General features: G+C 39.1%; 1 pseudogene; it reads left to right on the plus strand.

Annotated features, from left to right (window-relative positions):
* Positions 1-5,920: 5,920 nt before the first annotated feature.
* LOC119805271 lies at positions 5,921-6,782 on the plus strand (annotated as a pseudogene).
* Positions 6,783-12,094: the final 5,312 nt, after the last annotated feature.

The raw sequence follows: 12,094 nt of genomic DNA on the forward strand, positions 1-12,094 counted from the left end.
AAGACTTTAACTTTGCCAAAACAAAGCAGGACAGTCCTTTGAGATTCCTGCTTCAAAGAAGAACCTACCAGATATTCTGCAGGACACAGAGGACACTGAGTGATGAACTTTGCCAAGATAAGGCAAAATAGTCCTTCAAAATTCCGGCTTTACTGAAAAGTCTATCAGATATTCTAGGCCTGTAGGGCAAAGATGGATGATTCAGTGTTGTAGATCTTCAAACTTCCTGTTTCATGAAAAAGTCTTCCAGATACTATGGGCCTGTAGGCTGAAGATGGATGCCCCAATGGTACAGAAGAACTTTGGGTGACTGTCCAGGCAGTCAGTTGTCTCTGTCACTTCTAGAGTTTTGGAAGTCACTTGCAATTCACTTCCTGTTTATTCCGGCAATATTATATTCTTGTGGGGTCCTTTATAGAGTTAAAGACTAGATAGAGTTGCAGTTTTCCTTAGTTATGATAGAAAGCAAATTAGATATAAAACTTTGTATTCATTAAGATAGGATAGATAATGGAGTATTTTCTTTAAATTTGCCAGGCACAAATGAAGTAGACGTTGTGAATATAATCCTTACTTGATAATTGTTCTTATTGTATATACTCTTACTTAAAGTTCAAAACCCTTTCCTCTTATTTAGGCAAAAGGGGGAAATATTGTGAAATATTACTTTAACTGTGTAAAGATGTTACATTTGTTTCTGTTGCTTTTGTTAACGATGCAAGAACATATTACATTTGTTTGATTAACTAAAATTAATCTAGAGTGAGGAGGCTAAATCAGCAACTAGCTCAAAGCAAGTAGTAGGGAGGAACAAAGTATAGCAGATTCTTTAATGGAACCTAAGCAGAAGGATGTCCCTTTTTGGGGGGAGATGTGAACAAGGAGAAAATGTTAGCTATTCGCTATTCAGCTTCTTTGAGATAGCAGGATTTCACCTCAACCTTTGAATACCTAGTTTTTTTAGAAGGATAGAGACCTAGATCAAGTTTCCTTTAGTGGTCATGATATAGTCAGTACCTGATGGAATAGAATTCCCACCTGGCTGCAGCTCCTGTGGCCCAACCATTGCTAGTAGCTGTGGAGTTGCAATTGCCAGTTAGGACAGCAGTTGCTTAAGGTGCAGCCATTATAATGAATGTAAAACAACAGGTTCTCTAGGGTCCATGATCTTGCCAGATAAGAAGCTGGCTAGATTTATAGTACCACACATGGATTTCCTCCTGTTTAATAGTTTGTAAGTCCAACACAGCTGTTGCTTTTCCCAAGATATAAATGACACTATTGTACCTTTGAGTATATCTTGCCATTCTGGTCACTGTTGAGGTTATGTTGGCTTTACAGCTGGGTAGTCCTTTATGTTGTTTTTCTCCTTTGGCACTTGCATTGAATCTTCAGATACTATGAGAGCTAGTCCTCAAGAAGGAGGCTTCCAGGTCAGTTCCACTTTGGTTTTTCTAGGTCCAATATCTGAAGTATGTGATATCTTGAGAAATAGAGAATAACCTTCAATTTCTGGAAGACAATTAAGGGTGTCAATAACATATATATATATATATATATATATATATATATAATGTAAATTATATATATTATTTTGAGAATATCTGACTCCTCTTTCCAACAACTAGAAGTGTAGTTTTTTGCTCCTGGTACTGGAACTTTTGTTACAGCTCTTATAGTCTCTTCAACCCTCCTTCTCAAAGAACCCTAAGCTCTACTAGCAGGAGTCTGATAGGGATAACTGGAAGGTGCTATCCATTGCTGGTGGGAATGCAAACTTGTGCAACCACTTTGGAAAGCAGTGTGGCAGTTTCTCAGGAAATTTGGAATCAACCTATTTCAGGACCCAGCAATTCCACTCTTGGGAATATATCCAAGAGATGCCCTATCATATTACAAAAGCATTTGTTCAACTATGTTCATAGCAGCAATATTTGTAATAGCCAGAACCTGGAAACAACCTAGATGCCCTTCAATGGAAGAATGGATGAAGAAAGTGTGGAATATATACATATTAGAGTACTACTCAGCGGTAAAAAACAATGACATCTTGAATTTTGCATGCAAATGGAGGGAAATAGAAAACACCATCCTGAATGAGGTAACCCAGACCCAAAAAGATGAACATGGGATGTACTCACTCATAATTGGTTTCTAGCCATAAATAAAGGACATCAAGCCTATAATTCGTAAAAAATCCTAGAGAAGCTATATAAGAAGGTGAACCCAAAGAAAAACATATAGTTATCCTCCTGGATACTGGAAGTAGACAAGATTGCCGAACAAAAAATGGGAACATAGGGGTGGGGTGGGATGGGGGGAGGGGGGATGGGGCGAGAAAAGTGTGAAGTGGAGGATGGGAAGAGCTTGGGGGAATAGGATGGTTGGGATATAAGAAGGGTGGATATGGGAACAAGGAATTATATATCTTACTTAAGGGAGCCATTCTAGGGTTGGCAGAGACTTGACTCTAGAGGGGTTCCCAGGTGTCCAGGAAGACGCCCCCAGCTAGGTCCTTGGGCAGCTGAGGAGAGGGTGCCAGAAATGTCCAGATCCTATTGCCATATTCATGAATATCTTGCATATCACCATAGAACCTTCAACTGGCATTGGATGGAGAAAATGACAGAGCCCCACATAGGAGCACCGGACTGAGTTCCCAAGGTCCCGATGAGGAGCAAAAAGAGGGAGATCATGGGCAAGGAAGTCAGGACCGTGAGGAGTGCGTTTACCCATTGAGACGGTGGGACAGATCTAACGGGAGACCACCAAGTCCAGTTGGAAAGGGACTGATGGAACAGGGGACCAAACCGGACTCTCTGAATGTGGCTGACGGTGGAGGAGGACTGAGAAACCAAGGACAATGGCGATGAGCATGAACTCTACAGCATGGACGGGCTCACTGTGAGCCTTGTCAGTTTGGTTGCTCACCTTCCTGGACTTATGGGGAGCTGGGAGGACCTTGGACTTAACATAGTGAAGGGAACCCTGATGGCTCTTTGTTTTGGAGAGGGGTGGAGTGGGGGTATGGGTGGAAGAGAGGGGAGGGAAGGGGGAGGAGGAGGGAAGGAGATGGAAATCTTTAATAAAAAAATGAGGAAAAAAAAAGAAAGTGTGGAATATATACATATTAGAGTACTACTCAGCGGTAAAAAACAATGATATCTTGAATTTTGCATGCAAATGGTTGGAAATAGAAAACACTATTCTGTGTGAGGTAACCCAGACCCAAAAAGATGAACATGGGATGTACTCACTCATAATTGGTTTCTAGCCATAAATAAAGGACATCTCCTTGCATTTTATGTGTTTTTAAGAGACATTAGAATGGAGCAAAAGGGGTTTGGAAAGATCAGCTTAATTATTAAAGTGCTTACCATCAAAGAAAGAGGACACAATTTCAGATTGCCCTTTCCCCATAAAATGAAATAAATAAATTTAAAAATAAAATCTATATACTCCCATATATGCACTGGCAACACTGAGAGGACTCAGAAAATGAACAGATCAATCAATCAATCAATAACATAGTTGGGAAGAAATAATGGTGAGGGAATGGAAGAAAAAATGTAGTACATGGAATGTAGGTGGACTTGATTAAAATAAATTGCAAGTATGCAATGAAAGTCTCAAAGAATAAAAAAAAAGAGGGACAGAGGCATAGGTGAGGTCATTCTGAGAAGCGTAGATTACTAGCTACTACCATTGTGTCGAATGACTTGTCAGACAGTAAATTAATTCACTATGTTCAACTTTAAACATCAAAAGAAATGGGGTTTTTGTTTGTTTATTTTTTATACATTGTAAAATGGAGTAGGCTGAACACTAACAAGAATCTAGCTTGCTGTATGAGCTGAAAGGCTGTGGCAGTATCTGTCATCCAGATGGCTCAGTACACAATCCTGAGAAATTAGCATGAGTTGCTCCATGTGGAACTTCCACTCATGCAATCTTTGCAATGCAAACAAACATAGCCTTTGTGTTATGAGATTTCAGTTAGGAGCCTGTGGCCCTGGCATCCCTAACAAGCTGGTTTATGAATCCATCTCTGATAAGCTGATTTAAAGAGGTAAACTGCTTTATTTTTATACTCTTGACTAACGTTCTAACATTTCAGCCTTGGTTATAGAAATGTCTGTCCCTTTATTTTCCTTCCTTCCTTCCTTCCTTCCTTCCTTCCTTCCTTCCTTCCTTCTTCCCTTCCTACCCATCCTTCCCTCCATTTTTAGGCTATGTGTGATGGTTAATGTAGATCATACCTGGCCAAAATGTTGAAAAATAAAGGACTAAGTTGGACATCTATATCACCCCTTCAAGACCCATGAAACATGGTTTTCTATGACCTGGAAGAATTATAAAAGCTATATGTAGATGTATGTGTTTAAAATTTTCTACGATAGTAGATTTTTATGACTTTTTCAAAGAGTTTTAGTTCTTTCTATTCCCATTAATAGGGAATACACAGTCCTAAATAGAATAGTTATATAATACCCTTCTCCTCCCAAGGCACAGAGATCATCATGGAGGAGAGGGCAGAACAATGTAAGAGTCAGAGGTGGTGGATGACTACAAGGAAACAGTGAGTTCCAGATGCAGCAAGACAGCTGCACATATGAAATCACAGTGACAGCACAAACAAAATCTGTGCAAGAACATGCCAGACAAAATCCAGCTTGGAAGGGGAAGGTAGTCACAGTATTCAGTCCATAGCTGAGAAGTTTTCAGTGATTGAAGGCTGCTGGGCAAGGAAGCATCACTTTCTTTAAGGATGCAGCTGAGAGACAAACCAAACTCCAGTAAATGACCCCACACCCATGGACATACTGGCATCAATAATCAACTTAATGTAGACACTATCCAGGGTTCTTTATGGGGACAGAACTGCTAAGTTGGATATCTACATTAAAAGAATTTTAAAATTAGCTTATTTTAAATATAAGAGAAGCTGAGAACTCAGAAGATGTTCAGTACTTGAGGCTATGTGTCTTGGCAATTGCTGGAGTCCTAGAGTGGTTTACTCACACTTGAGAGGCTGACCACATGTTAGTTGTTCAGTCTAGAATGGTGGGTGCCTCAGAAGTCTTAATACGGTGTCAAAACTTGGGATGTTCCCGGAGAGCCACTGATCCTCAGTTGATAATGGAATCACAAAAACTGATATCAGCAAAGGAATTGTGATAACTGAAACAGTACATCAGCTGGGTAACAAGAGAGAAGACCAAGCCAACCAAATGCAAATAATGTTTCTTTTGTCATGTTCTTTATTTTTTTTTTTTAATCTGGACTGCTCCCAGAAGGTGCCACCTACATTTGGAGTGCCTCTTCCCACATCAACTAAGGAAATCACAGCAATTATTTTGTCATAGCATCGTACTCAGATGATTATATTTTGTAGCAAATTGATATTAAAAATTAAGGAAAAATAACATATGAAATTGGAACAGTATGAGGATTAAATGCATTAGTGATCAACTAAATAACGAATCTGTACTAGTGTTGCATTAAGGAAAAAAAAAACACAAAAGCGCTTCCCCTTGGAGTCATTTAACCCAGAGGGAGTTCAGACTTGAATTCTCTATTTCATGCTCTCTCTGTCTTACATCACAACCACAAAGGACTTCTTGCTTTGTATTTATGGACTAGCACAGAGGGCATCACATAGCAGAAGGGGTGGGGCCATTATAGAAATATCTAAGCGAGTTGGGTGATAGCTCAGCCTGTTAAGCACGTGGCGCTGGCACAAGCGAGGTCCCAAGTTCAAACCCAGGGTCGGTGTGGTTCTGTGTCTTGTGTGTGTTGTGTTTTAGCAAGTTGGGCCATAGCTCAGCCTGTTAAGCGCCTAGCGCTGACGTAAGCGAGATCCCGAGTTCGAACCCGGGGCTCATGTGATTGACCTTAGTTCTCTTTCCCATCTTGCAAGATGGCGGGTGAAAAAGCCGAGAAACCTGATACGAAAGAGAAGAAACCTGCAGCCAAGAAGGCTGGCAGTGATGCCCCTGCCACTGGTGCAGCCAAAAAGGGTGACCCTAAGGCTAAAAAGCTCAAGAAGGGGAAGCCCCATTGCAGCAGAAATCCAGTCCTTGTTAGAGGAATTGGCAGGTACTCCCGATCTGCTATGTATTCCAGAAAGGCCATGTACAAAAGGAAATACACAGCTGCAAAAACCAAGGTTGAAAAGAAGAAAAAGGAAAAGGTTCTTGCCACTGTCACAAAACCTGTTGGTGGTGACAAGAATGGTGGTACCCGGGTGGTTAAGCTTCGAACAATGCCCAGGTATTATCCTACCAAAGATGTGCCTCGGAAGCTGCTGAGTCATGGCAAAAAGCCCTTCAGTCAGCACGTGAGACGCCTGCGTGCCAGCATCACTCCTGGGACTGTCCTCACACAGGGGTAAGAGAGTGGTTTTCCTGAGGCAACTGGGCAGTGGTTTACTGCTTGCAACAGGACCTCTTGCCATCAACAGAGTTCCTCTGCAAAGAACACATCAGAAGTTTGTCATCGCCACCTCTACAAAAGTTGATATCAGCACAGTTAAAATTCCCAAACACCTGACTGATGCTTACTTCAAGAAAAAGCAGCTGCGTAAGCCCAGACACCAGGAGGGTGAGATCTTTGACACAGAAAAGGAGAAATATGAGATTACAGAGCAGCGCAAGGCTGATCAGAAAACGGTGGACTCACAGATTCTGCCAAAGATCAAAGCTGTTCCTCAGCTGCAGGGCTACCTGCGTTCTCAGTTCTGTCTCACGAACGGGATGTATTCTCACAAACTGGTTTTCTAAATTGCTGACAACCTAATTAAACAGCTTCATGTGTCTCAAAAAAAAAAAAGGAAAACTCTAACAGAATTTTACAGGGATTAAGTCACTGGCTCAAATTGATCCCAAATGACATAAACAATAAACAGTAATATAAATATCATTGATTATCAAGCAATAAACATAAATGGATGCTTTCAAACTTTATGGTAGATTTTAGAAGGTTGATTTCAACCTCTTTATTTTTATTTTCAGAAAATTATATACTCACGTAGTTCTTGATTTGGGTCATAAAAGTGTCAATAATTTAAGATTACAGCTAGGCATTAGCTTAGTTTGTAAAACTTGATTATGCAGGAAATCCAAGGCAAGTAGAGTGTTACATTGTTTTCGTAAGGAAAGGTCAAACAAACAAGCCAAGTATATGGTGGGCTAACAGCCTTAGCTATGGATGTGAGGTCCAGCAAAAGTTCCAGTCTTGTAGAATGTAAGAAATACTTGCAGAATATTGCACTACCACAGAAAGGAATAATAGGGAGGTATATAGGAAATTGGAAGGGAAAGAATGAGAGGTCTTCATTAAAACATATGTATTTATGGAATTCTCAAATAATGAGATGGTGAAGAGTCCTGTAAAGATTCTTCTGGATATGACTTGGCTAATGGAATCATAAAAACCAAGGCTCTGGCTACCTACATAAGACCTGCATAGATATATAAGACATAGAATTAGGAGGAAGACATCTTAGGAAGAAGAAAAAGGATATCTGTAGGACAAGAGGGATAAAAGTGGTAACAAGCAGTCAATATGCCCACAATACATTATATATCTATATATGTATATATAAATATACAATTAAATTGTCAAAAATTAAATTTTAGTAAATTGTTACTTATGTAAAAATATGGTAGAAAGCAATTGAAGAAAATATGTGGAATTGACATACACCTTTAGCAATATGCACACATGTATACATGAACACAAGCACATATGCACACACAAAAGCATGAAGGTAATCAATGAGTCATTGGGCATTTCTATATCATTCAGAGTAGCAGGGACAGCAACCTCTGAGTTGACTTGTTTGGACTATACATTGTTATTATGGTGCTGATTTCTTTTGTTCCTGGGATTCTTTTGGTGTCTGCCTATTCAAATATTCTAAGGCTCCTAATTCATTATCAAAAGACTTTCAGGAATTTTTAATTCTGTTTATACAAGCCAGAGGAAGATTTTAGTTCTTAAAAATATGAGCTGTAATAGATGTATTAAGTCAACAAATGTTTATCAGACATATATTATTATATATTATTTTGGTAGATGCCAAAGATAATATAGTAAAAAAGACACTGTCTCTGCTCTATGGAACTTAAAATAGATTAAAGATACATAAAAAGGAGTTTAAAAAATAATCTCAGTAAATGAAGGTGCCATGAAAGAATAAAGTAAATGTTTTTGGGTAGAAAAATTATAATCTTTTTAATGAATTTGAGAAGTAAAAGCTAAAGATGATGCATGATTCCAAAAAGTTTTGTGTAGGTAGAATCATGAATTTTGACTAATTGTGTGTTTTGTGTGAAGCTTAAAATAGTAGTTGTAATTACAGCAAGAGCTGTTCAAGGGAAAGTAGAAAACATTTCTGTGCATTGCCTATACTTCTGGTAAGGCTAATTATCATTAACTTTTTACTGATACATACAATATATTAAAATTTCCACGTGTAATATAATATAGTTTATACTGTATCTAAGTAGCAATAAGGAACGACAACATATAATTTTATAAAAATCAACACATAGAATTTCCAAATTTGGATTATAGAAAATTTATTCTTAGATTAATGGGGTCATGTTTTTAAAAATTCTTTAGGTCTTACTGACCGTGTTCTTTGCTTTACAGAAGTTTTTAAGTTTCAGGAGGTCCCATTTATTAATTGTTTCTCTCAGTGTTTGTGCTACTGGAATTATATTTAGGACATGGTCTCCTGTGCCAATATGTTCAAGTGTACTTCCCACTTTCTCTTCTTTTTTTTTTAAATTGATTTTTGTTGAGCTCTACATTTTTCTCTGCTCCTCTCCCTGCCTATTCCCTCCCCTTCAACCCTCTCCCAAGGTCCCCATACTCCCAATTTACTCAAAAGATCTTGTCTTTTTCTACTTCCCATGTAGATTAGATCCATGTATGTCTCTCTTAGGTCCTCCTTGTTGTCTAGGTTCTCTGAGATTGTGATTTGTAAGCTGGTTTTCTTTGCTTCTTATTTAAAAACCACTTATGAGTGAGTACATGTGATAATTGTCTTTCTGGGTCTGGGTTACCTCACTCAATATGATGTTTCTACCTCCATTCATTTGCCTGCAAAATTCAAGATGCCATTATTTTTTCTGCTCTGTAATAATCCATTGTGTAAATGTACCACATTTCCCTATCCATTCTTTGGACGAGGGGCGTTTAGGTTGTTTCCAGGTTTGGCTATGACAAACAATGCTGCTATGAACATAGTTGAGCATATGTCCTTGTGGTACAATTGAACATCTTTTGGATATGTACCCAAAAGTGGTATTACTGAGTCTTGAGAAAGATTGTTTCCTAATTTTCTGCAAAATCGCCACACTGATATCCAAAGTGCCCCTTGATCTATAAATGGATAAGAAAAATGTGGTACATTTACACAAAAATGTGGTACTACACAGCAGAAAAAAATAATTACGTCTTGAAATTTGCAGGCAAATGGATGGATCTAGAAAACATCATATTGAGTGAGGTAACCCAGACCCAGAAAGACAAATATCATTTGTACTCACTCATAAGTGGTGTTTAAACATAAAGCAAAGAAAATCAGCCTACAAATCTCAATCCCAGAGAACCTACACAACAATGAGAACCCTAAGGGAGACATATATGGATCTAATCCACATAGGAAATAGAAAAAGACAATATTTCCTCAGTAAGTTGGGAGCATTGTGACCGTGAGAGAGGGTTGAAGGGGCGGAGAGATGAAGGGAGGGGAGCAGAGAAAAATGTAGAGCTCAATAAAGTCAAATAAATAAAAATAAAAAGATTCTTTAGGTCATTGCTACATTCATAATTAAGTTTTGTGATGGACAATAGTAAAAGAGCCACAGTTTGGTAAATGACAGATTTAACCTTATATAATACCACATAAAGCATAAGGAAATGGTAGTGGTAGTCGTGGCTCAGTAGCAAACCCAGTTAACAACAGAAAATCTTAGCCTCTCCAGAGCCAACTGGGAACTTTGATTCATTTACCCTGATGCTTAGTTCTCAAAGTAGGAACAATGCCTATATAGTACTATTTTGTAACTGGTAACACACCAAAAGTAAGTAATCACAACATGATGAATCCACTAGTATTATATCCTTAGCAGTTATAACCAACAATTTCATATAACAAAGTTCAGGTTAGATTATACAATTATTTTGAATTATTTATAATTTGGTGGTGGTGGTGGTGGTGGTGGTGGTGGTGGTGGCGGTGGTGGTGGTGTATGTGTGTGTGTGTGTGTGTGTGTGTGCATGCACACATGTTTAAGCACACATCCTTCCATGCCCATGCATACTTATGGAGGCCTTAGTAGAACCTAAAGCCCTCCATTTAAGCTAGGTTGGCTGGCTAATGAACTCCTGGAGTCTTCCTATCTTGCGCTCAATATTGGGATTTGGGGCAAGTACAACGATATATCAATTCCAACATTTTGCTGATATTATTTTAGAGGTATGATAAAAATAAAAAAAAACATAATAAGAAAAATTCAACACTCTTACCATTCTCACATAAGTACTTAATGCTTATGCAAAGAATTATTCTGCTTGCTTTAATCTCCCATCAGACAAAGAACTCCTCTCTCATTTTAGTCCAATACTATTGCAACCTCTCTACTAATATTCAGTTCTGATTTAGTTCATCCATTTCCTCTCTCTCTCTCTCTCTCTCTCTCTCTCTCTCTCTCTCTCTCTCTCTCTCTCTCTCTCTCTCTCGATGAGTTTGTTGAGCATTTTTGGTTCTGTGGTTCTTCTGATTGCCAAAGCCAAGTAACCTCAGCACTGTTGTAAAGAATGTGAGCTAGGTTCATAGATCATTAATTTCCATCAAACCTTACAAGTTCCCTGTGCCAGATGCAATTCTACTAATTGAAAACAAGGTGATAATGCTATTTATAAAAATTGTATAAAACAATGAATTTTATTATGTGTATTTTGATAATACTCATCATTCCTCATTACCCTCTTGTTTCCCCATGCCTTTTCATTCTTATTTCTTTCTGGGCTTCTAGCTTCTTTCAAGACTCTCATCTGAAACTATCTACTGAGCGGGCCACTTGCTGCACTATCCCCTTCTTCTCTGCCCCCATCACTATCTCTAGTAGGTCTCAGAGACCTTCTCCTACAGCTTCCCTCACCACCCCACCCCTTTGCCTCAACCTCCACCTTCCACATACAGTCCCTGGGAATCTACTGAGCATGCCAGCCGGGGAATCTGGTAGGTGATACTCCTTAAAGTGCCCTCATTCTTCAGATCCAACCCCAGATTATCCCTTGCTCTGTAGCAGATCATATGCTGTGGGCTCCCTACCTATTTCCCCCAATTTCCTGAAGATACCTCAGATCTTCTGCAGGCTCCCTCGCCACTTCCCATCCCTTTTCCCAGCCTCTGACTTCCATAGACACTCCCTGTGAACTATGCCAGCCATAAGAGTAGATAGGTCGTGGAAGCTGGTACCCTATTTTTAGATCTTTAGTCTTCCACCTCTCCATCCAAAGCCAGCACCCAACTTCCATCCCAGGATCTGTAGCAGATTATCAGATGTGGCCTGTCCTCCCACTCTTCTCCTTTTCCATGGAAATAAGCAGATCCTGAATACACACCCTGCTTTCATCCCTCCTGTGTACTATTCAGACCTTCCCCAACTTTCTATCCCAATTCTATCACTAAGCAACATTCACCAATACCAGGAAACAAATTCTAATCTGAATCTCAAGTGATAAGACCTGCAAAGATCTCAGCAACATCTCTACTTGGCAACCCACAGCCACTACACCCTGCTAAGACACAGAAAGTATAACAGAAACCAAGGTACACAGTATCCACCCAACAAACATAAGACTAGACATCATTGCCTAAAATTACAGCCATCCTAAATCAGATGCCTAGGTACCAGAATAAAAGAACAGTCATTATCAGCCAAGACAAAATGTCTGCTCTAAAGCCTAGCAACTCTGCTACACTTGGCTTCAAGAACTGCACTATAGCTGAAGCACTAGACAAGGACTTCAAAACAGCCTTTATGAATATGTTTGAGGCCCTTAAAGATAAAAT

The sequence above is a fragment of the Arvicola amphibius genome, chromosome X, assembly GCF_903992535.2.
Source record: "Arvicola amphibius chromosome X, mArvAmp1.2, whole genome shotgun sequence".
NCBI classification, from domain to species: domain Eukaryota; kingdom Metazoa; phylum Chordata; class Mammalia; order Rodentia; family Cricetidae; genus Arvicola; species Arvicola amphibius.